Raw genomic sequence first — 23,654 nt, 5'->3', positions numbered from 1 at the left:
AAAAAAAAAAAAAAAAAAAAAAAAAAAAAAAAAAGTGCTTAGCAATGCAGCTAAATGCATAATCAGGGACCAGGAACAATGCACTGTGCTGGTATTTCACTGCTGGCTTTCCTTTGGTACCTCCAGATCACAGCCCTCTCCAGCATCACCTTCGCAGTGAAAAAGACACAAACCCGACGGCTCAACGCTTGCAAGGCAGAGCAATGCTGCAGCCTCGTGTGCCCTTCGACTCACTCACTTTCCCTCGGCCAGGCCTCAAGCAGAGCAGTGATTGAAGAGAGGTGGAGGTAGGAGCGGGGTGCTGGGAAGCACGACGGATCTGGTAATTTCAGCGGTCATTAGTGGAGCTCATTGTGAGTTTGATAGATCTGTGCTGCTTTGTTACAGTTAAGTGGACTGATTGTGGAACACAGAAACGTTTTTAGTGACATGACAGCTAATTTAGTAAGGGGGGAGTGGTGGGAAAAGAACACGCATTATTCCATAATTATATCTTGCTCTGTTCCAGCCCCGTGACTGACTCCCCTGAGAACATAACTCTGGTTTCTCTGACACCCCGAACAAGAGCGAGATGTCAGGATTCTTCCTTTGGGCTGCTGCGTGGTGAGTCCCAACCTGCCTATGGTCTTTCATGTGCTACCCCACTCCTGTACCTGCTGAATGCCAGCACCAGTGCTGTTCAGCCAGCCATCACACTGCCTAAACAGCAGGAAGAAGAATCCTTCATACAGTGCAATAGATTTTGTTCTCACCTCTGTTGCATGTCAGACACTGCTCATTCTTCCACCCTTGGGGAGATGGGATTGTCCAAAGTGGGTTAGAGGAAGATTTGGGAGGGGAGAGAAATGAGCTATGTTATTTATACCTGGAGCATTCCTGCCAGACCTGTTTCCCTCCAGGAAACACTTTGAGTTGTTACCAAGTGGCAGAAATATATTTAATGGGTGATAAAAAGTCAGACTAGGGTATGTCATTAACTACAGACAGAAGTATCTCAGCGCAAGTTGGTGCTGAAGGTTATCATCCATGTCATTTACCTTGTACAGATGCTCTGAAGAAGATTTATGAACTCACTTTTTAGATAAAATGTGGGCCAAGCTGGGAGCCTTGTTTAGCAAAATGTTTACATATGTTCTTGGTATTTAGGTCCTATGGAAGTCAGGACATCAAGACCTTAATGGTGTTACAATAGAGAGGAGTAGAAAAAATGGGCAGAAATTATTATTTTTTTTAATCACGAGGCTCAAAATGCCTGAGCTGATTGCTGCTGTCAGGGATGGATCAGTGAAAGAACAGACAATGTTTCCACCCTCTCCCAGTCCTGGCTCCACCTATGCAGATAATTAAAGGCTAACAGAGCTGGATCCCAATACTGTAGAAGAAAAATATCACATCTTTTTAATTGACCGCCTGTAATATAAAGAGATCTAGGCATGGTTGGTGGGCAGTACAAGAGTTGCCTTCCATCTTTCTTCTTTCAGATCTCACAGTCTGCATTTCAGGAGAGAGAAGGAAAAATAATTGAAATGCAAAGCAGAAGGGTTGGGAGTTGGCAGGAAAGCCAGAGAGGCGGTCCTGTGAGCTCTGCATTGGGAAAAGTCCTCTAATGCAGCTGCTATAGTGGGCTATTTTTAATGTGCTCTGGCTGTATTTGCACTTTCAATTGCTGTCATTAGGAAAGAGATACCAACTCTTGTAATTATTACATCAACATGGTTCATTGGAGGTAGCCACCTCCCTGTTTTGAACACCTGCTGGATGCCTTGCCATGTTCTGGAAGTCAGGTGGATCTGCTCCAATGACTAGTCAGGTCGTGTTACTGGGACTTGTACATTCCTCCTGTATCTTCAGCTTTGGATGGAGACCTTTATGGCCCAAGGACCAAAGCAATTGAACAAGCCAGACTGAAGCCTCTTCAGGCAGGAGCTGAGGGATGTTTCTTGATCACATGGAACTTCTCTTTGCAAATCTGACCTTCATGTCAGCCTGTACCTGGCACAGATAATCTCTCCCAAGGGGAATGCTAAACTGAAGAAGATGGGCCTCTGTGTCCTGTGGGAGTCTCATAAAGAGGGAACTAAGAGAGCTCTGTCTCTGGAGATACACAGGGATCTGTGGTAAGAGTCCCCACTTTTGGGCACCCTTGGATAGAGGCAGACTGTAGAATGCTGTTTGACCTTCCTTTTTTGATGGATGCAGATCTTCAGAAAGGAAATATCAAACTAGGGGTTGTCTAGATTTAACAGCCAACATGAAGACTCCTTGGCAAACTTAGGAGGTGCAATTTCTTGCAGTTATGGGTTTCACAAGAATTGTAGATTTTTAAAGAAAGGGAGAAAAACATCTCTCTAGAAAGACATAGGTTAATCCCAACTTGAAGTGGAGGGGATTTTAACAAGTTCTTTCCTATTTCTTCTTCAGATTAGAAAAAAAATTAATAAATTCTCTTCTTGTCAATGATAGCCTATTTTCATCTTCATGGGCAGATAAAAAGTTTTCAGGCCTCAGTTGCTTCCTTTTACAGCAAAGCATGAATTATATTATTAAGAAAAATACTCAGAAAATAGAAATATTTGGCCAACTCTGTTAAGCTTTAATTAAAATTAATATTACACCCTACTGGAGCCAGAAATCTGAAGCATCACATGTAACTGAATATATTTAACCAATTAACTAAGTCAAACAAGGCTGTCTAAACTTAATCACAGATCTCTCCATTCCCCTATTACGTCAAGTGCTGCTAATGCTGTTATACTTTTGACAAGTGGCCCCTGGTCACTGAGCAAATCAATAATGTATTTGAGCTAGAGAAGAGAGGAGGAAGGAGCTGAGCACATTTGCATTCCTGTAGTGCTTTTAGTTGATGATCTCGAAGAGCTATGTGAACTTCCAATCTGTTAAACTTCCAGCAGTGTGGGGAAACAGAACCGGGTAGTCAAATTCCTCACCTTTGCAGGTGACCCAACAGGATGTAGGGAATAAGTTCTAGAACAGGGCTTCAGGCACAGGTCACAAGGCCCTCCTATGCAAGAATGTTGGTTTATGGCAAACCTCTTGTTGCCTGTGCTCCCCATAAGACACACCTGTCCTAGTTCCCACCTTACTTGTGACTCCCATGGGGCACTGAGCTCCATTTCCTTCCACGGAGTTGTGTTCTCTGCAACTTCAGCACTGAAGTCTATCTCCAAGGTTGCTTGGACCAAACTTTGTCTGCTTTGGACTCATCTACACGATCATCCTGTCATTGTCTTATAGTTCCATAGTTCTTTTGTACTTGTGACCCTTTCCCAAGCACTTTCCAAGCTCTCTGTTGTGTAGGATGTGTTATGATCCACTCAGGCTGACATAAAGGTGCAATACAACTTGGTTGTACTGGTCTCTCTTGGTAGAGAATAAAGCCTTCCAAAAATTTTGAGACTAGTGAAGTTTTAAATCTCTGAAAGAATTAACATTTAATTTTAGAGTGCTCTGCAATAACAGTTGATCTCTTTGCTGGTTGCCTACTACTGATATTCATCCTGAATTTTCTGATTATTAGAACAGAAGTGTAGGGATATATTTATAATATCCCTTGTACAATAAATAGAATAAGTATTTATACAGTGACAAGACTTGACTGTTTATCCTGAAATTTGAAAGACCTTTCCAAACACTAAAGCAATAACTCAGGTGTGCAGAGCAAACATTTTAGACCCACTGTAAAGGAGGAAATTGAGACCATGAAAAATCCATGTGTGATTTGCCTGATGTGACATGTTGGATGTGGGGCTGAACTGAGCAAAAAGCTTGTGGGATTCTTTCTCTAAGTCCTAGATACTTTTCCTGTAAATTTTAAAAAAAAATTTACTCCTCCTTCTCATGGGAGAAATACATCTACAAAATGGTTTTCCGATAATGGGCCACTTGGTTTCATCACACTCTGATTAACAGATCTTTACATCTCCAGAGAGGAATGGACTGGTGACAGTGATGCTACTTCACCTCTTCTGAACGCAGGAGCTCAGTTCCGTGTTTGGCAGCTCTAGGATGAACCAGTGGAGTTTCCTTGACCTCAATGGGGATCAATTCCGTTTGGAGCTTGTAGCAACTGATGTCCAAGGGAGCCCAAGTCCCACCCATCACATGGCAACAGGAAGGTAAAGAGTGACAGTTGTGCTCAAAGTGAACAGATAGTTAGAGGAATGAAAGGCAAAGATGACTCATCTCCCAGAAAGCAGTGTAGTCAAAGGAAGAAAGTTACTATAATGGTAGATAAAACCGTTATACATGAAAGGAAACTTCTGGCTACGCTGATGCTGTGAAGTTGTGTTTAGAGGCTTGAAGGTATGGAAAGGGGGTAGAAATTACTAATAAGAAAAGAAAGATGAGGGGATTTCTATTATTAAAAAGGAAAGAGGCTCTGAGTGGAAGTGGAAAGACTGGTGAAGGCAAGCACTCCATGAGTTCTTGAATTTTCGGGGTAGGGAGTTGGAGCAACTTTGTCACAGCGCCGAAAATCCCAGAGTCCCTTGGGCAACACCTTTTGTGCTCTGCCTCTGCAGGGAGTTGGGTTTATGAGATAATGATGTTATTTCAGCACAAACTCTTTCATTCTCGCAGTGAATTAAAAGAAGAAAAAGAAAAAGGGGGAGGGGACAGGCTGTGGGGGAGAAACCAATGTTATTTACTCCTCTGCAACTGACATTAAAGGCTCCTTTAAGGGCCAGTGGGTTATTAACATCCTGTCGCCTGCCACAATGATATGCTGTGACATATTGTCACTGCATTCCAGCGAAGCCTTAAACATTAATTGGGAAGTAAGATGAGTGAAGCGGCTTTAATGAGATACCTTGTTGTAACTTCTAACTTTACACATTATTTACAGTGATTCCGCTAATGGTTCCATCCATCAGGGAGAGAGATTGGGGAGGAGAGCAGGGGAAGCAGGGGGTGAAGAAAAAAAAGATAGGTATCAGAAGTGGAATGAGAAAGGCTGAGAGCAAGGTGGGAGGTGTGGAACAGAGGGAGAAGCACCGTCCCTGGGGTGTTCATCCCCCAGCTTTACATTCCTTCTGTCATTTTTCATCATACAGCCATTTTTGCAGCAAGAAGACAGGGAGGGAGGTTATTCCCGAATACAGTCCCACCAATCAGCCTGGTTCTGAGCCCTCAGTGTTGCTATCTAGACCCATTACTAGTGCCAAAGCAACCTGTCACAGCCTCTTAAACTGCCCTAGGTTCCATCCCATGACATGGATATGCCAGGTGAGCCCAGACCAATGTGACATCCCACTGCCCCTTCACAGCAGGAAGGAGGCACAAGAGGTTTGCAAAGCAGATACACTGTCCACCTGCCCAGGTGACAGGTAGAGCTACCACGCAGTAGGGATTGTGGCAAATACAGATTTAGAAGGGAAGATGTGAGTAGACTGCACTCTACCTGCAGGTTCTGCCTGGTGTGATATCCAAATTTGCAGTTAGTTGGTAGAACAGGAGTTCCATGGCAGCACAGCCCACCCCATCAGCTCTGCCCACCTCTGTAAGACCAGCATGGCCCTGAGATCAATTGGACAGCAGTGATTGCCACCGTCTGTGCTCTAAATTGTAGCCCTAAGCCTACAGCATGAAGAATGCTGCACTGGCAGCCCCAGAGCTGCAGACCTCTGGGAAGGGCTGTGAGACCAGGTTAGATCCTATTACCGTGATGTTTGTCCTTCTCTCAGCACCAGGGTCAAAGCTGAGCAAATGAATCCAGTTTCCATGTTCCCTTTATCCCTTAGAAGAGTCAGCTGGGTTTGTGAATTGGCTGTGTAGAAGGGAGAAGGATTTGGCCCTGTTTGAATTAGGAGCAAAATAAAAAATCCTGGAGCAAGAGAAGATCATAATTATAATAATATGGCCTGGCAGAAAAGTGCCCAGAGCACCAGGCATGTCATTCCTAGCTGGAAGGCATTTGCCCTGGATTACAGACTACATGGCTTCAGGATGCTCCGTGTGCTGGCAGGTTTATGCTCCCTGTTCTGTTTTCCATTAAATTATTTCTATCCTTGTGAAACAGCAAAGCCCCACAGAAGCACATGCAATCACAGCTAATGGATTCCAGTTTTATTTCTAGATTTAAAGTATACTCCTTTTTGGGCTGAAATGGAGCAGGCAAAGAGACAATTAATTGCAAGTATGGGTGTATAAAAAGCACCTGGGGATAGATCAGCTGGGGGAAACACACGGAGCTCAACTGCACATGCGTGTGCTGACAGCCCCCTTTCCTATGAAAATTTGAAATTCTGAACTCCACTCCCTGCTACCTGTCAGGGTTGGCGTGCCTTTAATTATAATGTCTGCATGCTTCTTTAGGCACCATTTAATTCTCTCTGACAGCCACCCATTTAAAAAGAAAGGCAAACACTCAGAACTTAGTGGCAGATCGGAGCCAGGCGAGGGATGTGCTAATTGCCAGATGTTGTTCATTTGACTCTGATCCATTACCAAAATTAAAGAAGAAAGAAATGGAAATAGGAAAAAGAAAAAAAAATCCCACCCCGCCTCCTTACATAGCTGTCTGTAGGTCGGAGTCACTGCTGTTAGCTAACTTTCTCCAACAGAGCACACTGAGGTGTTTCTGCGTTATCAGCCTCACAGGCCAAGTCACTTTATGCAATGGACTGCGGAGCATCTCTCCTGGGGTCTGGTGTTCAGCAGCTTCCAGGCTAGCAAGGAAATATTTCCCCACAGTGCAACCATCTGTAGTCTCTCTCTGACATTTCCAGTAGCTAATCTGCTTTATCAGAGATGAAAAATTTCCATAGCTGGTGGCTCAAGAGAACAGAAGTCAGAAACTCAGCCGAGATTTAAAGTAACTCTTGACTTGGATGGTTACTAACACCCGGGGCATCTCTTGCACTACTTACTTGGGGAAAGAGGATTGCTTTGTGCCAAGGTAAGGGAAACAAGGTCAAGTATGAAGATCAGAAAGGTTGTGGATGCCCATCCCTGGCAGGTTGGATGGGCCCCTGGTCAACCTATCTGGTGCCTGATTTAGTAATTGGCAACCTTCCCCAAAGCTAGAGGGTTGCAACTTGGTGATCTTTGAGGCCCCTTCCAACCCAAGTGATTCTATGATTCTAAGACTGCTCCTAAAGCCCATCTGAAATGGATTTGGGCATCGCCTAGTAGGTTCCCTAATACATTTTGCCTCTGTTAATCCCAAGGGGAGTTTCATTTATTCACCAGTGATTCCTAGCGACCCAGAAATAAACCAGGAAGAGGTCCCTGCAGGATAGAATGTGGCCTACTGCAGGAAAGAATGCACAACTTTATTTTGAGCCACCTTCCTTGCCTCCAAGGCAAGGTTTTCCTGATACATTTGAAGAATTACATATGTGCCTAAAATATGCAATTAAGCTCATGGCTCACATATATTCATTGAGCCCAAAAGAGACCAGAGCATCTATAAATATTGAAGCTTTCTCTTTTTTTTTTTTTTTTTTTTTTTTTGGAATTACTCATTCCTTTATAACTAAAAAGTAGGACAGATGAGCTGTGAAGGAGGTAACAAGGCAAAATTAGTTTTCTGTCATTTGTGGCTGCTCTAATCCACATGAAAAAGGTTCTGAACAGCAGTGTTTAGGTCCTCCTCCCTCAGTGGGGTAAATGCTGGGAATCATTAAACAGGCAACCTGGCTGTGCCTAAATCCTTCATCTGTCACAGGGATTTGTTTTAGAAAGCTCTACTCTTGCATGAGATATATTTGGATTTGGAACACAAAGAGTATCTTCATTTAATAGCTCGCCATTCTTATCAAGTTGGCCTTCCTTGGGGCTGTACTTTTAGTTCTCTGGGAGTTTATTCTCATAACAGGCTCATCTATCCCTTTGTCAGATATTCTTTTAAAATGGCCCCTGTGTAATAAATTGGCTTAGTTCGGGAAAATTCCTTCCCTTAACTGGTCCGTATGGACAAGCAAAACCCACTATTAACTGCATAGCAATAATGTTTTACAAGGACATTTCTGGCTTTCTACCCGCTAAACATACAGTTTAATTTTGACAATATTTTTAAACAGGCTGTAGGGTGTCTCGTCCACACTTTGCTGAAGAGGTCAGCTACCTTGTACGTGGCTCCATTTGCAGCCCTCTCACATTTTTGATCTTCAAACACGATGTATGAACAACCTGAACGGCGGGGTCCCCATGGTGGGCAGTACCCTGATGACAAGAAATCATGCTGCCAGGCTGTACTGCCTACATGGGATGGAGCTCACCAACATGGCACCACTCTGCTTTGGGACCCAACAAATTGGAAGCATTTGGTTAGAGGACTTCAACTGCAGGGGCCCAAAGGGAATTGCAGCGCTGTGTTGCAAATACTGCCCGGAGAAGCACTGCTTATACATGGGACAGGTGATAGCTTGTCACTTGCCTGGTGCAGGACTGACTCCAGTATGTTTGTTTCTTTAGCATCAAAGCATCAGTGGCAGGTTTCTCTCCACCGTCTTGCTCTGCAGATGTGATACCACTTGTTTCCCTTTTCACCAAAAGTCCAGAGTTAACTTGAGGGCTCTCAACTTGAGGATGGGCATCATTTGGCAAACAGGCTGCAGTAGTCAGCCAAAATGTTCCCTACATGAGCTGTAGATGAAATGCAGCATGAGCAGAAGGGAGAGGGGCAACGGTATTATCTTTTCTCCCTAATAAGGAGCGATACAGGCAGAGAATACAGTATACAGTTCACTTAACTAATTTTCTAACCAGCAGTCACTGCAATGTTCTCTCTAGGATTAGAGAGGACAAGGGAAGAAGCAGAATAATAAATCCAGACTGGCTTTTTGCAAGCTGCAATCATATCATTATAGAAAGGAGTTTAAGGACATCCACTGTGGGGAGAAAAAATTAAGAACAGAGGCCATTTCAGCTCACCCTTGGCAGCACAATTAATTAAAATTAAATTCAAGGAAAAATAAGTTTAATATGCCATCTGAATAATATCTCCTATCTAAACAGTGTTCTCAGGCTATCTGCACGAGTTAGGTGATTTGGATGGGAAGATGCCTCATCTTGGGTTGTAATGGATCTATTTCCCACCTGCCACTGCTACCTGGACATCAGCCCTCTGCTGCAGCCCGCACCCTTCTCTTATCCCAATAGGAAATGTAATGGGTGGTGAAGAACAGGCGTGGAGGGGAGGCTGGCACAGCTGCACCCAAAATGGCTCTTGAGACAGCCATTGGCTTTGGCCAGCTCTGCCTCTTTCTGCCCACAAAGGGTCACGAGCCCTTCTGAGGTGGGTCTGTGGTCACCAGGCATCACCCAACTCTTGGGAAACTGTGGATCACTGTTCAAAAGAAGGGAGTTTTAATTCATTTCTGTGCTTCTCATTCCAACAAGGCTCCCAAAGGAGAGCCCAAATGGACCAGCCTGCAATGTATCCTTATTAAATTAGATAGCACTTACTGCCCAGGCCACAGCCCTAAGGACAGAGAATTACATGAGTTTTCCATCTCTCACATCTCGTTATAATCGATGGACAAAAAATAAAATGCCAATAGGGGAAGAAGGTTAAGTCCCTTGAGGCAAATCCCCATCTTGCAGCACTGGGTTGCCATTGGTTGCTTAGAGCAGCTCCAGCTTTTATCTGTCTCCCAGTCCCTGGCAGACGAGCGGTGTCAACTCTTTGAAAATAAACCTGAGTGAGTAAGTCTCTATCTCCCACAAATCAACATTACTCTGCTGACCATATCAGGTCCAGTTTCCTCTTGCTTCAGTTTTCAGGCATCTGAGAGTGCTTTGCTGCTGCAGTGCACAATAGGTGGGATTGCTGTTTTTAATCACCAGAACAGAGCTTTGCCACTTGCGTATCTCCCACCACCAGTTTACTATGTAATTGCATAATTATTTAGCAATGTCAAAAGTGCATCTAGATTGCAGGAGACGAAGCTGTGAGTGTCTTTGAAGAGATGCTCAGGAAGGGCTTGCTATGATACAGATACACCTGCAGGCATGGAGGAGATGGGGAAGCTTTTCTTTCAGGCTGGGTCTCCAGAGGCTCTTTATAGCCAAGAAAATGCAGTGGCATTATTAAAAATGATAATTGTGTCATGCAAAATGAAATGGCAGGTGGTAAGCAGAGTTTGGGGTGGAACAGAACAGATATGGATTGTTTTACTGCAGCTTATGGATATTACGGCAGCGCCTGCAGGGACTGATCCCAAAATTAGTTGGCATCTTCTCTATGATTCAGAGGAAGCTTGATCAGGCCTCTTAAAGTCAGGAAGATGCTGAGTTCACAGCACTGGGGCTGAACTCAATTTACAGTAATGTGCAGGAGATCAGCCTGAGATCTGCTGGGTGGGAGTGCCCAGACATGTCTGCCTGTATGATCCTTCTGGACACAGAAAACAAAACATTGGCATTAATGTTCCTCCATCTGTATTTGAGGTGATCAGATATACCTCTTGATTTTCAGCTTTGCATGATGCCTGGCAGTGCATCCCTCCAAAAGGAAGTGGGAAGATTAAAGAAAGACATTGAGGCCCTGGAGTGTGCCCAGAGAGGGGCAACGAAGCTGTGAATAGTCTGGAGCACAGGTCTTGTGGAGAGTGGCAGAGGGAATTGGTGTTGTTCAGTCTGGAGAATAAGAAGCTCAGGGGAGACCTTATTGCTCTCTACAATGCCCTGAAAGGAGGCTGTGGTGAGGTGGGTGTCAACCTCTTCTCCTGGCTAACAGTGACAGGATGAGAAGAGATGGCCTCAGGTTGCACCAGAGGAGGTTCAGGTTGGGTATTAGGAAAAAGTTCTCTGAAAGAGTGGTGATGCACTGGCACTGCTGCACAGGGAGTGGTGGAGTCGCCATCCCTGGAGGTGTTCAGGAGCCGTGGAGATGTTGCACTGAGGGATGTGGTCAGCAGGCATGGTGGGGGTGGGTTGGGTTTGGGCTGGATGATCCTAGAGATCTTTTCCAGCCTTTATGATTCTGTGATTCTACGATCCCCAGTGCCTTCAGCTCCCCTCAAGCACTCTGGGTTGGTTTGTTGAGGTGCTGCGAGCAGCTCAACTGCTTTTAAAGCCACTTAATAAAGCTAAGCAGAAAATCTAAAATGAGTTAAAGGAAACTAATGTGAATCTCAATTTTTAAAATTCATAACATTTATCAGTGTCTGCATGAGGCAGCACAACAGAAGTAAACATCGACTCCCATTGACTCTGCTGGCACTGCTGACAGCAGAATCAGTCCCTCTCCCTGTCACTGAGCTGCTGTCTCTGGGCATGTTAGATGGATGTCTGTGCTACCTCAGCCAGGAGCTTTTCTCTTGTAAGGGGCAAAGATCCTCAGCAGTCTGAATGAGCAGGACAGAGGCACGTCCTGGTGCTCTGGGACGGAGCATTTGCTGGAGCTCTTTTACATGCTGTTCATCTCTGACATTCCCTGCTAGCTGCTAGAGTCCTGAACCTGCCAGAAGGGGAGGGATAATCACCTCTGTGCTGAGTCCTTCCTCCAAAGCAAAACGTTTCTAAAATCAGCAGTGTTAAGATGCCATTTCTGTCTGAGACGTGTTTCGGAACGGTGGTAAGGGTCAGAGAAATGATGCTGAAAATAACACCTTGTTATTGCACTGCATTGTTTGCAGGAAAATTTCCCTCTGAGTTGTATCTGGTGGGGTGTCTGACAAAAATACAGCAGCCCTAAGTGGTCAGCAGGCAAGGACCTGCCAGGAGCTCACGCTGGTGGGACGCCTTGTTGCTTGGTCCTGGACACCCAGCTGGGGTTCTTAGGCATCTGATCCCATGGGTAGGCTGCCAGAGGATGAGGGTGGGTTGGGAGATGTCTCAGCATGGGGATGGGGGGCCTGGCAAGAGGATCCCCCTTCTGGGGGGGATCCCCCCTTCAAGGACCCTTGTGCTTTGCCTCCAATCATCCCCTAAAAATACTCTGCTGAATATTTGTTTTCTGAGCCCTTTTTCTCTGTAACATCCATCAGACTGCTGTCTTTTCATTCCTTCCTTCTCTTACAAAGTCTTCACTCCAATTCGCTCCTCCAGATGAGACCAAAAGCTGCTAGCATTTATCACTGTCACCACAGTATCCCTTTCTTCTGTTTGCTGACACTTCACCCACCGATCCCAATTACTGTCTGTCTTTCCTTCCATTCATACAAATCCCCCATGTAACTTTGGATCATCAATTTCCAGCAAATGGGCTGTTTGCAAGTGCCGTCCCTGCCTCACCCCTGGCTGAATGGTTGCCTCTGACACACAGCACCCCAACTGCTCCCAGGGCAGATGAATGAAACTTTGTCAGAGAGCACTGAATGAAGAAGAAAGAGCTCATTTCCCTCCCCAGATTCCTCCTGAATTCACGGGAGCTGAACAAATAGTATCAGAAAGTGTATCAGGTGAGTCCCAGATCCAGCACAAATTAAGCGCTGTCTGTAAGTGTAGAGCAATCATAGTGAAGCCCAAATTGTCAGAGGAAATGTGAACCTTGAGAAGGGATGCATGACACACATTTATGTGACTAGGCTTATCAGACTATCCACAGGCTGAAGAGAGTCTGCAGTGCAATCACCAAATCGTAGAATCATGGAATCGTAGACCAGTAAGATCACCAAGTCCAACCATCAACCCATCACAGCCATGCCCACTAGCCATGTCCTTCACATCCTTCTTGAGCTTAAAGTCATGCTCTTATTTTACTACTTGGAGCCCCAGGATGGTCTCTCCCCCCACCAGCTCTGCACCCCCAGCTTATGGGACTGATGAAAAGTGAGGAGGCAGAAATTTGGCTGGGATCCCCTCATTACAACCCTGACAGTAGGCACATTAGGATGCTACTAATAATCCGTCAGCTTCTTAGCATATGATAGCTGCCTCCTAAAATATTAATCAAATCATAACATGTGATCCTAAAAATAGGCTTTCCGATTCCACTCTGCTCTCTCCTTAAGGTTCCTTGGGTGGTTTGAAGTTGTGCTTTAACCTTTTCTGGCATTTCACTGATTATAACAACTACTTTTCCAGAGAACTGCAAAACCTGGTGCCCTTTGCCAGCATGTACACACACACACACACACACACACACATGTACACCTACACACAGCACTTTGCTTTCTCATTGTTTTGGTGCAAGGATCTCTTTGCCAGTATGCAAATATATTAATCCACCCAAGGAGATCAGAGGAATTTATTCTAAAATGCAGTGCTGCATAATCCCAGTACCCCTTTAGCTCTTCCCACTGCCTCGTCTTCTCCCATGCCCTCCAGGACAAGAGAGAAGACAGAAGCACATGGGCAGATTTTGGGGAAGTTGATGAGCATCCGCTCCCATCACAGGTCTGTGAGCACCCTGACTTCATTGCCTCCTTCTGCTGCCGCAATGCTAATGGATGAAGTTCTATAAATATTTGATTGACCTGTCACTGCCATGCTGCTCTCATTTATCACTTGCTCAAGTCGGATCTGAATTACTTTGGAATATTTTGTGCTGTCTTTACATAGTGTTCAATTCTTTCCCTGTCTCCCCCACCAGCTCCAGCCCAGGAGTGAGCAGCTCCCAAAAATGCTGAGGAAATGGAGCTGAAAGCCTGGGGCAATGGGGCAGAGAAGGTGAATCTAAGGAGATGCAGAAATGAACCAGACAGGGCAGGGAAATGTACGGAGAACCCACCCAAGCCGGTATGTGAGGGAGTGCATACCACAGCATATGAGATCAACAGCCCCTTTCTGCAATTTCCATAGTGCTGAGTCCCAGAAGAGGGTTACAGATTTACAAGGAATTCAGGTAATTTGCTCGTCATGTTACCCATAGGAAGTGAGTAATTGTCCTGTGCTCACTGCTCTAATCAGAGCCTGGGTATTTTAGTAGCGAGGGCTCTGGAATATATTAGGAGATGCAGTCCATACAATCAAATTCTATTGTGTTCATTTTCACTCCTGTCTTCTCTAGATTTTTACATTCAGGATGAAATCAGCAAATTTTAGAGCTTGCCGAGATTGAAACGATGGTGTTTAGCAATGCAGCCACGAGCACGCAGAGCCCAGCACTTTGCTTTGCTCCCAGTAATGAGTCCCCCCGGGGGGTCACAGCCCCCACTGCATGGGGCTGCCCAAAGCCCTTTGCCTTGTGGTAAATCTGCTAACCCCACTCCAATCCCTGCTGAAAACACCTCCAGCTGTCTCCATGGGCATTTACACAGTCAGTCCAACCCCATCATCTTACCCATGAGTGCCACATAGCCTTTCACTGTACACCTAGCCTGCAAAACCCCAGGCTGAACCAGCTCTTGTGGCGTCGTCGGCATCCAAATCCCATGGGATGGACTGCCCTCTGCGCAGATAAATCCTTTTCTCAGTTCTCAAAAAACAAAAGCCTGACACATCGAGCAATTTCTATCATTCCAACGACCCCTCTCATTAGCTCTCTCCTTCTGCCTCCTCCCTTCCTCATGTCAGCAATATGCCGATCCATCCTGCTTATACCAGCTCTTACCTATACTCCAATTACTTTTTCATCTCCCCCACCGGCTGTTTTCAATACTATTATCTGCTGCACTTGCTGGATCTGGCTTCCAGGCGTTTGACTGATGCCTGATTCCTGTAACCAGAACATGTCTGTTGATTGGACTGTCAATGGATTTCTTGGCAGAAAGGGCATTGGGCCTTGCAAATGTGAAACTGTATTTCAATCTCATTTAGAAGGAAAGAGAAAGGAGAAGGAAAAATATCCTAAAGCCACATTTTTTCCTTGCTCTCTTTGAACAAGTGCTTTAAGTAAACAAGTGTTTTTGCCTTTTTTAATAAGGTCATCCATGACATCACTTTCTTATCAGAAAAGGAACATTTTGTGTCGTGTATTTCTAGCACTGGAATGCCCATCTTGACTTTACAGCAAACAGTTTCTACTGATTCATCTCTGGGGAGGAAAAGGAAGTGGGAAGGAGATGCACATCCATCCCTGTCTCCTGGCTGCCTGCAGTGACACCTTGCTGTAACAGAGAGCGCCAAGCCACCTTCTGACCATCCCTCTGCATGCCTGCTCACAGCCAGAGCCTCTCTGCAAGAATGCACCTTTGACTTTCCTAAATAACAATGCAATTACCTTCAAAAGCTGGCAGCCAAAGTACGTGCTGAGAAATGGCTACCATTAAGAAGAAATTATCCGCTCTCAGGGAACGGCCGATTTGTTAACTCGTGAAGGAGGAGAACGAGCCCAGCTCCAGACTATGTAGGCGTTGAGGTTGAGAATGAGGTGGGAGAGCTGCTGTTTTCAACCAGCCTGGGCACAGAGCTGGAGAAAGCCCATGAGGTTTGAAAGAAGAGCCCTGGATGAATTGGATCAAATGTGTTTTGCTGCTGTCTTGTACAGGTGCAGATCAACAGTACATGCTAGGCAGTCCTCCTCCATGGATGGGGCAGGTGTCTCAGGGTCATGCCCTCCATGATTCTTCAGGAGTTGGACACAATGACCCTTCTGGGTCCCCTCCAACTCAAGACATTCTATGATTCTACATGAAGGCATTTCATGGGGAACCTCCAAAGAAGTTCCATTATTGAGACCTGCACTCAAATGCATCCAACCTTGTCACTTGCCTGTGACTAAAAGAAGGTGCCAGTATTACTCTTATCTCCTGATCTTGCAAAAGCCCCTGAGGTCTGGGGCTGGGTTTGAAAAACAAAGTAAAAGCAGGGGAAGGCAATTTTTGAAACAGGAAGGAGTGAGGCATAAATAGATTATTTGAGGTTAGCTTCCATCAGTCTGTACATTTAGGGCTGGACAGGTGACTTCTCACACACTATATATATCTTCCTACTCAATTCTCAAGGGCCTTTCAATGCAGAAAGACAAGATAACTGTGATATATGCAGAAAGATTTAGATTCTCTTTAACATCAGAGGCAATCTTTGATATTGCACCAAGCTACAGAGTGAAGCATTCCTATCTGAATGCAACCCCCAGAAGCCCACCAGGGAGTTATCTTGGAACGCAGCTGAAATCACTGGTGCTGACTTGACTATGTCTGAAAATATTAGCATGTTCAAACTCGGAGGCTTGCTTGAGACATTTCTGGAAGATAAAAACAACCCTCAATGACTTGGAAACAGATCTGGTGGGCTTGCAGTGCTAAATAAATAGCAACAGAACTGGGAAACTTTGAAGATGACAAGATTTTCTAGGTCACGTTGTCTATTTTCCCCCTTGGCCAATGCAGGGTGTTTTGTAGAGTGTAGCCTTGAGACCTCCTTCCAAACCAGCCTTAAATGTTACAAGCTATGCATTTTGACAACTGCTAAGCTGATATGCACAGGCATTGTCTTTGTAGGTGCTGAAGCTGTTAGTGCATAGCTGTTAATCTAGGCAAGTACATTTTGAATATTTATTACCTTTTAAAGAGGAATGAGCTTGGGAAAAAAGAGTCTGGAAGCAGATTGGGCAGAAAGCCCTACATGAAAAGGGACAGACAACTACTTTCTTCTTCCTGAGCAGCACTGACCACACATTGCTGCTGTTCTTCTTCTCTTCTCATGTCTTCTGGATTATGGCTGAGTGACATGGGTTAAAGGGCATGTTGGTGATGGGTTAATAGTTGGAATTGATTTTATGGTCTTTTCCAGCCTTTATGATTCTATGTGGAAGATGGCATGGACATAGTGCCCCATCAATGCTTCCTGGGGGAAAAACTGGAAAAGCACTGGAAAAATGGGCCAAGCTGGGCTTTGCTGCCTGAAAACCAGAGCAGAACCAGGCCTGCTGAGGGAAATAGGGGAAGGAAAGTGTTGAAAATGGGGATCAGAACATGGTGATGGAATCTGTGGATAGTCATGGTCTTTTGTCCTTGTTCAGAGAATAAAGCTTGTTTCCTATCTCTCTCCAGATTCTTCCAGCAAAGAGACTGTACAATCACAGGCAGCTGCACTGAGGAAAATATAGATGCGATAGTAAACACAGACTTGGAGGAGCATCTCATGTCTCCTTCAGGTCAAGCAGTGGTCTTGAAAGATTACCCAGCACATAGAGAATTCAGAAGGAGCAAGGTGAGCAAATCTACCAGTGGAATGCCTGCTCCTATGGAGGCACACCAGTCAGGTGAGATGATCTTTCAGCTCAAAATAATATTCTGGGCTCATTTTACAGCTGTTTATATCCAAAGCCAGAACTGTATTTCCCATCCAAAGAGCTCCAGCTGCAGACATATCCAGGGGAGCATCAGCCTTTTCTGCAGCAGTGGTTGTTGGTACCACCTCACTGTGCTGCCGATGTCCACCATGCAGTGTGCCACTGCATGGTGCCAGAGAGAAGCACGATTAAGGGAAGGCTGGCAGAAAGGAGAGAGAATGTATAGCATAGAAGCCTGGAAAGCAGCAGCATCAGCAGGCCAAGAGGAGGTTATTCCCATGATACATCCCTATTTCCCCCTCCCCATCATGTCAGCAGCCTCTTTAGCTTCACACAGAGGTTGTGAGGATTCATTAGTTAATGTTTGTAAAGCACTATATGGATGGAGAGAGCTATGTAAGTGCTAAGTATTATTATTATTGCAGAGAGTCGCTGTTAAGGCAATGGATATGCTCTTAAGTGTCATTTCGTATTTAATTAACGTGCAATAATTGTCTTCCAAAACCTGGAGGTAAATCTTTATTCTTGACACTTCTTTTAAAGAGACATTGCAGCAGAGCTGCCGGTAATGGGCCTTCTCTCTGGCATAGGAGGAACAGGATGAGCTGGGAGCTGGAAGGAGAGGAAAGGGAGGTCAATGAAGGACTTTTTTCTTCTTCACAATTCCACAAACATGCTACAGATCCATGCTGAGTTTGGATTTTGACCACTGAGCTGCCCCAAGGGATGCTGACCTGATGAGGGGTCTGCAGCCTTCCGCTTGGGCTTTCCCTGTGCCAGGTATCGACTGAGCTCTGCCTGTCTCAGTAACTGAACCCAGCTGTAGCTGTGCACCTTGCCTCTGTGAGTAGAATAAAAGAACTAAAAAAGCAGGATGGAGAAGCATGATATCACAGTACTGGGAATTTCCCTGCTATTTTTCAGGAACATCTTTGCCAAGAAGTGGTATTCTCAGAGCTAGGTTGCGTGTCTTCTACTGACAGAGGGAAGCAAGGAGAAATCAGCTGTGGGGCCATCTGCTCCTTGAGCAAATGGGAAGGGGAAGCCACCTCTCCCACCTCCTCGTGATGTTTGCATTTCCGAGAGAGACCAGAGAAGTAAAAAAAGAAGCAGTCCATCATTAACTCAGAAATAGCCTGCCTACAGGAGCTGCAGAAGGATGCTGGGCCCTTTGTGCCTGTCTTTTGTTTACCCAAGTGTGTAATTTCTCACTGGTTTGTTGACAAATCAGTGCCCTCTATGGGCCCTTGGCTGGCATCTCTCTGAGGAGCCCAAAGGGTGGGGTTGGGAAGAGCAGGATGCTCCAAGGGAGCTGCAGTGGTGCCAGTCCCCTTGTCCTCACCATCTTAAAGAGGCAGCCCCCCTACCCACATCACTCCCACACACCTGTGTGTGTGCCCTTCCTGCCCCTTTCTGATCACTGAGATGCTCCTCATCAGTGCTAAGTGCTCTGAAGGTCACAGGCTACGCAGCTCCCGACATCACTGAGGATCAGGCTTTGGCCTTGCTGCCACCTCCCTGTTCCCCTCGAGACCCCTGAAGTGACAGAACCTTGCAGCTCGCTCCTCGCCTCCCCCTCCTGCCTCCCACTTCCTTCTCTCACTCTCATTTATTTCAATTTGCTATGCTTTCTTTCCTGGCTTTCAGCATTAACTGGGCAGGGGGAGAGGAGGGTGGAGGGATGGTTTCACGGTGGAGAGGCGGGGAAAACCTTGTATGATGGTGGGTGAGGGTCTGCAGGTCAGATTGGAGGTTACGGGGAAATCAGTCAACTTTTTAGGCTGATTTTGGGTGTAACTTCCCATGATTCAGAAATAATGGAGGTCAGTGGATTGGCAAAGTGCTGTCAGGACCTCAGGATGCCCTCATAGTAACTTGGGCTGCTCTATTTCAGAGCCTATTCATGGGAGCCAGGGCAGTGTGTGCTCAGGTAGAGGAGGCAGTGGGGTATGGGCTGCACTGCTGGGTGAACGGTATATCTGTGAAATTCATCCTGAGTGCAGACTGAGTGTTTCTGTGGTTTGTGGCTAAAAGGGATGTGTGTCTGCTACAGCACTGCTCAGCCTCTCTGCTTCTTCTGCCCTTATCCTTGTGGCCCCAAAATGCTCCGCTTGCCAGGAATGTCCCCCACTCACTGCAGCCATCTGAGCAAACACTGGATCTGCACTCATCACCTCCTGCTTCCCTCCCTTTGACTGTGCTGTCACACACTGCCACACAGAAGCTTTTGTTCCAGGTGCTACGGCACTGCACATAATCCAGGTGACTTACAGAGCGATTCAGCTCTCCGGTCTTTCACAAACCCAGATCAGTGTACAAGCCCTACCCATTACAACTGAAATTCCCACACACGGCTCACGGTTTCTGTAGCACTCCCTTCCCTGAACCAGGCTGATGTGCCACGTTACTGCCATGTTAACCAAAAGCCCATTTCAGTGGCTTCTTGTCCTGTGTTCTCTGCAGATCCTCAGGGAGATGGTTTGCTGGGTCTGTTCTCTTTTATTCCCTACAAATCCCTCTACAATGGCTGTAAGAAATTCCTAGGCTAGCCAATTCCTTTGTGGGTTTTGTTTGTTCTTTGTACTTATTCAAGCTGAAGTCTAGAGAGGAGAAGCGGAGCAGATGCACTTGAAGGGCAGAGCTAAAAAGAGGACATTCCATGTTAGCATATAAAATCAAAATGTGAAACCATTAAAAAACATGGCAAACAGGTGACAAAAAATGTATATACTTACTGCCAACACGAGCTCCTATCTGACATGCTGAATTATAGCATGCATTTTTAATCCATCTTTGGAGCAGAGATTCTACCAACCTCTCTCTCTAGAAATACATCACATGCATTTTGGATACTGCTGCTGGTTGATATTATCAATACCCTCTTTTCCCCAAGAGCTTTCTTCAACAGTCATCACCCTGCATTGCAGGTTGTCCGACAGAAAATTGGAATGGTAATGAAGAATAAGAGGAGAGAAAGCAAAAAAGAATACTTCATACTCACATCATAACAAATCTCAAGAGAAGGGGATGGGAGATAATGTCACTGCCAGTTCAAAAGGTGGATACGAAAATATAATGAAGGTGCTTGTATTTCAACACGTTGTCCAGAAAGTGCACTAGCATCTGAAAGTATAAAAATACTCAGAACAATCTAGCATTTTCAGGACGTGTGTTTCTACCTGTTAAAGGGAAAGGCAAGAGAGAGAATCCAGTTGCTATGGAAATCAGGCCATCTCCATGGGAATTCAGAAAGTAGAGTATCCTCTTGGCCAGTAAATCAGACACTGAGCAGCCATTTCTGGTCCATGGCACTGAGCAAATCTAAGCTGCTCACAGGACAGTTTATTTCCTCAGCAGTGCTGCCCTATTTCAGTATCAATGAAATTGGTGAAAAAAGGTGAAATTAAGAATTTGTTCTGTGGAATATAGAGAAGGTTCAGGAGAGAGCTGATAACAACCTTTCAGTATCTAAAGGGGCAGACTACAGTAAAGAAGGGGACAGATTCTTTAGGGTCTGTTGTGATAGGACAAGGGATATGGGTTAATTTCCCCTAAATGGAAAGAGGGAAGATTTAGACTGGATATAAGGAAAAGAATTTGTACATTATGGCCAGTGAGGCTCTGGCACGAATTGCCCAGAGAGGTGGTGGTGCCCCATCTCTGGAGACAGCCAAGGTCAGGCTAAATGGGCTCTGAGCTGTGTGAGCTGATGGAGCTATGGGTGTCCCTGTTCATTGCAGGGACAGCTGGACCAAATGGCTTTTAAAGGATCCTTCCAACTCAAACAATTCCATGATTGTCTGATTCTCCTGCATGTTTCTGTGGAGGTGTGCCATGTGTCTTTGCTTTAGCTGCAGTTATTGGGATATAGATTTATGTGGCTGGAAAAAAAAATGGAACTCCTGGTTTTGCTTCTCAAAAAAAAAAAAAAGTTTTGTTCACATTAGTTGCTGTGGAATAACAAAGGATCAGGTAGGTGTGTAAGCAGGTAGTAAAAGGAAACAAAGGCCACATTAAAGAATATAAAAAGCTGATGTACAAACCCACACCTCGTTCAGGACTCCTTTCTTTGAGCTAATGGACAAATATTCATGGTGCCACTGGGGGGATCCAGTTCCCTTGCCATAGACAGCAGCCTCTAGCTCTGCTGCTCCTGGGTACCAGTGAATGCTTAGATGTTGAGGCCCCACAGAGGCCCCCCAGCACAGCTCTTCCAGACAGTGCCCTATGGCTAGGTTCACTCTGCTGTCACCTGATGGATGAGATTGAGAAGCTTTGAGACTTTTGAGATTTTTATGCTTTGCTACAGAGCTTTCTTCTGTTTCATCATTGCATTCAATCACTGGTGGGCAACTGGTCCCTAGAGCCCTGGAGGTTGGGTACTGCTGGAGTTGAAAGCTTTGGCATGAGTGTGCAGACGATGGAAAAGCAGGTGATGGATTTACAGTGCTGAAATCCTTGCTATGACTGCTATGCAAACACCATATATTATAGCTGTAAGTCCTGTATAAGCCAAGAAGATTAAAAAACACCTTGTAGAAGAGAGCCCCGGTCGGATATGCCTTTGTTCACGAGGACAGCTATGCAGTGCTACTAATGCATGGGTGTCATTTAGTGCAGGGGGAGTTAATGGGGCTTTATTTGAATATATCTCAGCCGTGTGAGTAAGGCTCACAGGCAGAAGTGTCTGTCTGGTGTACGTGTGTTGGAGGACACTGTCTGACATTGATGGAAAGCTGCTTGATAGAGTTTCATCTTTCAATTCATTTAGATTTTTAAAGCTCGGGTTAAGTTGCCCAACTTAATTTGCAATCATTTAAAGTAGGAGTTAAGTGAAGGTCACAGGCTGCTCTAAATTAGAGGGAAACCACTGTAGCACTTGCATGCTTTGACCTTTTCAGCGTTTTCTGACTCTGCTGACCAGCTGAGCTCTTTATAGCACTGTTAACCTGTGAGAAATGTGTGAAGTGGTCATTTCCCACAGTAAAGCAGGAAATTTTGAAAGGTTAAAGTAGCAGTGAATATTCCTGGCAAGAGCAGGTACGGAGTCCCTTGGAACTGATGATCTGTGTGTACGTGTATCTTCCTGCTCTGCAGTGTTTGTGTTAGAAGGAAGATGAAGAGGATGCAAAGCAGGGCTGTAGGCAGCCCACCCGAGCTTTGCCTGTAGGTTATCCCAGAAATCAGCTTGGTGCAGAGGGTACTCCAATACCCACAGGAATCTGTGCTGTCTCAGAGCTCTAAAAAAATAATACTACGAAAATGCCATTAGTAACATCATACTCAGGATGTGGGTCTTTCCTAGATCCCATATGCAAAACTTGGGGAAAAGAGATCTCAGTGTTCCCCCACCCCTAGAGGTGGTCAATGCCAGGTTGGATTGGCCCTGGGCAGCCTCATCTGATGGGTGGCAACTAGCCCATAGCACGAGGTTGGTCCTTTCCAATCTAAGCCATTCTATGATTCTGTGGTGTACCTGGAGTTAACAGCAGTGAGCCCAGATAGTGTAGTAGATGGGATGTGCTATCGCAGTGCTCAAAGAGTAAAATCCCCATGCTCCATGCCCCATCTTTTTTATGCACTTGTTTTCTTCCTTCTTGGTGTTTATGATCCAGCTGCACGTTCTGCAGCTCTCTCTTCTGCCTTTACTGAGGTAAAATGGAAAAGTCATAAAACCAGGCTGCCATCAGTGTAGCTTCCTGGGGCTGCCATAACAAGAGGTTTCTGGTCCTCATGATACAACATCTTGGTGGCAGTGTCTAGTCCGACTTTCTTTGTGCAAAGGGCCAACATAGGACAGCCCCTTTCCTCCATTTACTCCTCATCACTGGGGTACAAGGCAGCTGTCAGATGCTCATTTGGATTTTGTGGATGTCACAGATACCCAAACAAAGGGCAAAGACAAAGGGCAAAGAAGGAAGCAGTTTGCTTTGGGAAACAAAAGGAGCAACACGCTCTAAATATACAGTAAGGGTCAAAAGTCTCTGCTGTTGCCTTAGGACTCCTGACTGCTGCAGGCTAAGCCACCAACTCTGAGATCTGTGTAAGAGGGCAGAAGGAAATAGCTCATCGTTAAACATTCAGTTTGTCTAATGCATTGGTCAGGGGCTGACAGTTTCCATTCTGGAGCTCTCAGAAAATAAAGCAGCTCCTGAGCATCCCTGCAAGGTGGTGTGGGTCACGCCAGCCTCCTCCATCCCCGTGCAGCTTGGAAGAGCACAGAAATGCCATTTGCCTTTCCAGACCACCTTCCAGCATGGCAGGGAAAGGGCTGGCGTTACACATGCTGATAGCAATAGTACATGATATTCAGTCAGCAGTTTGTTGCAATCAGAGCTTCTGCTGAGCACGTCGAAAGCCTGCCCCTTTCCTGTTAATTGAATGTAAGCCCTTTGGTACTTCTCTCCCTTTGATCTCTCTCGGAATGAGACGTAAGGCTATTAAGGCAGAGGAACCTGCGAGCACAATGCTGTCAGTAATCTGTGTCAGGATGAAGGGGTGTTACGCAAGAGACCAGGAATGAGATGCAGTGTGATTTTTTTTCTCTGCCCCCCCCCCCACTCACCCT

At 45.5% G+C, this 23,654-nt stretch overlaps 1 long non-coding RNA gene across 4 annotated transcripts in view; it reads left to right on the top strand.

The window, feature by feature from the left end:
- Positions 1–23,654, top strand: part of LOC122162929 — a 48,571-nt gene that overhangs the window by 7,552 nt on the left and 17,365 nt on the right. Inside the window, exons 2-6 of one of the 4 annotated variants that reach the window (XR_006169747.1) lie at positions 127–287; positions 509–603; positions 3,947–4,136; positions 12,166–12,368; positions 16,845–17,056. This is a non-coding gene — a long non-coding RNA (uncharacterized LOC122162929). Of the gene's footprint in view, positions 1–126; positions 288–508; positions 604–3,930; positions 4,137–12,165; positions 12,369–16,844; positions 17,057–23,654 lie in introns of all 4 variants that reach the window. The other 3 variants (XR_006169745.1, XR_006169746.1, XR_006169748.1) reach the window with 3 other exon arrangements.

This window comes from Centrocercus urophasianus, unplaced genomic scaffold (genome assembly GCF_019232065.1).
Source record: "Centrocercus urophasianus isolate 14NV4802_14NV808 unplaced genomic scaffold, USGS_Curo_1.0 seq_22, whole genome shotgun sequence".
In the NCBI taxonomy this organism is placed as follows: Eukaryota; Metazoa; Chordata; class Aves; order Galliformes; family Phasianidae; genus Centrocercus; species Centrocercus urophasianus.
The sequence above is the reverse complement of the archived record's forward strand: the minus strand, read 5'-3'. Positions and strand labels throughout refer to the sequence as shown.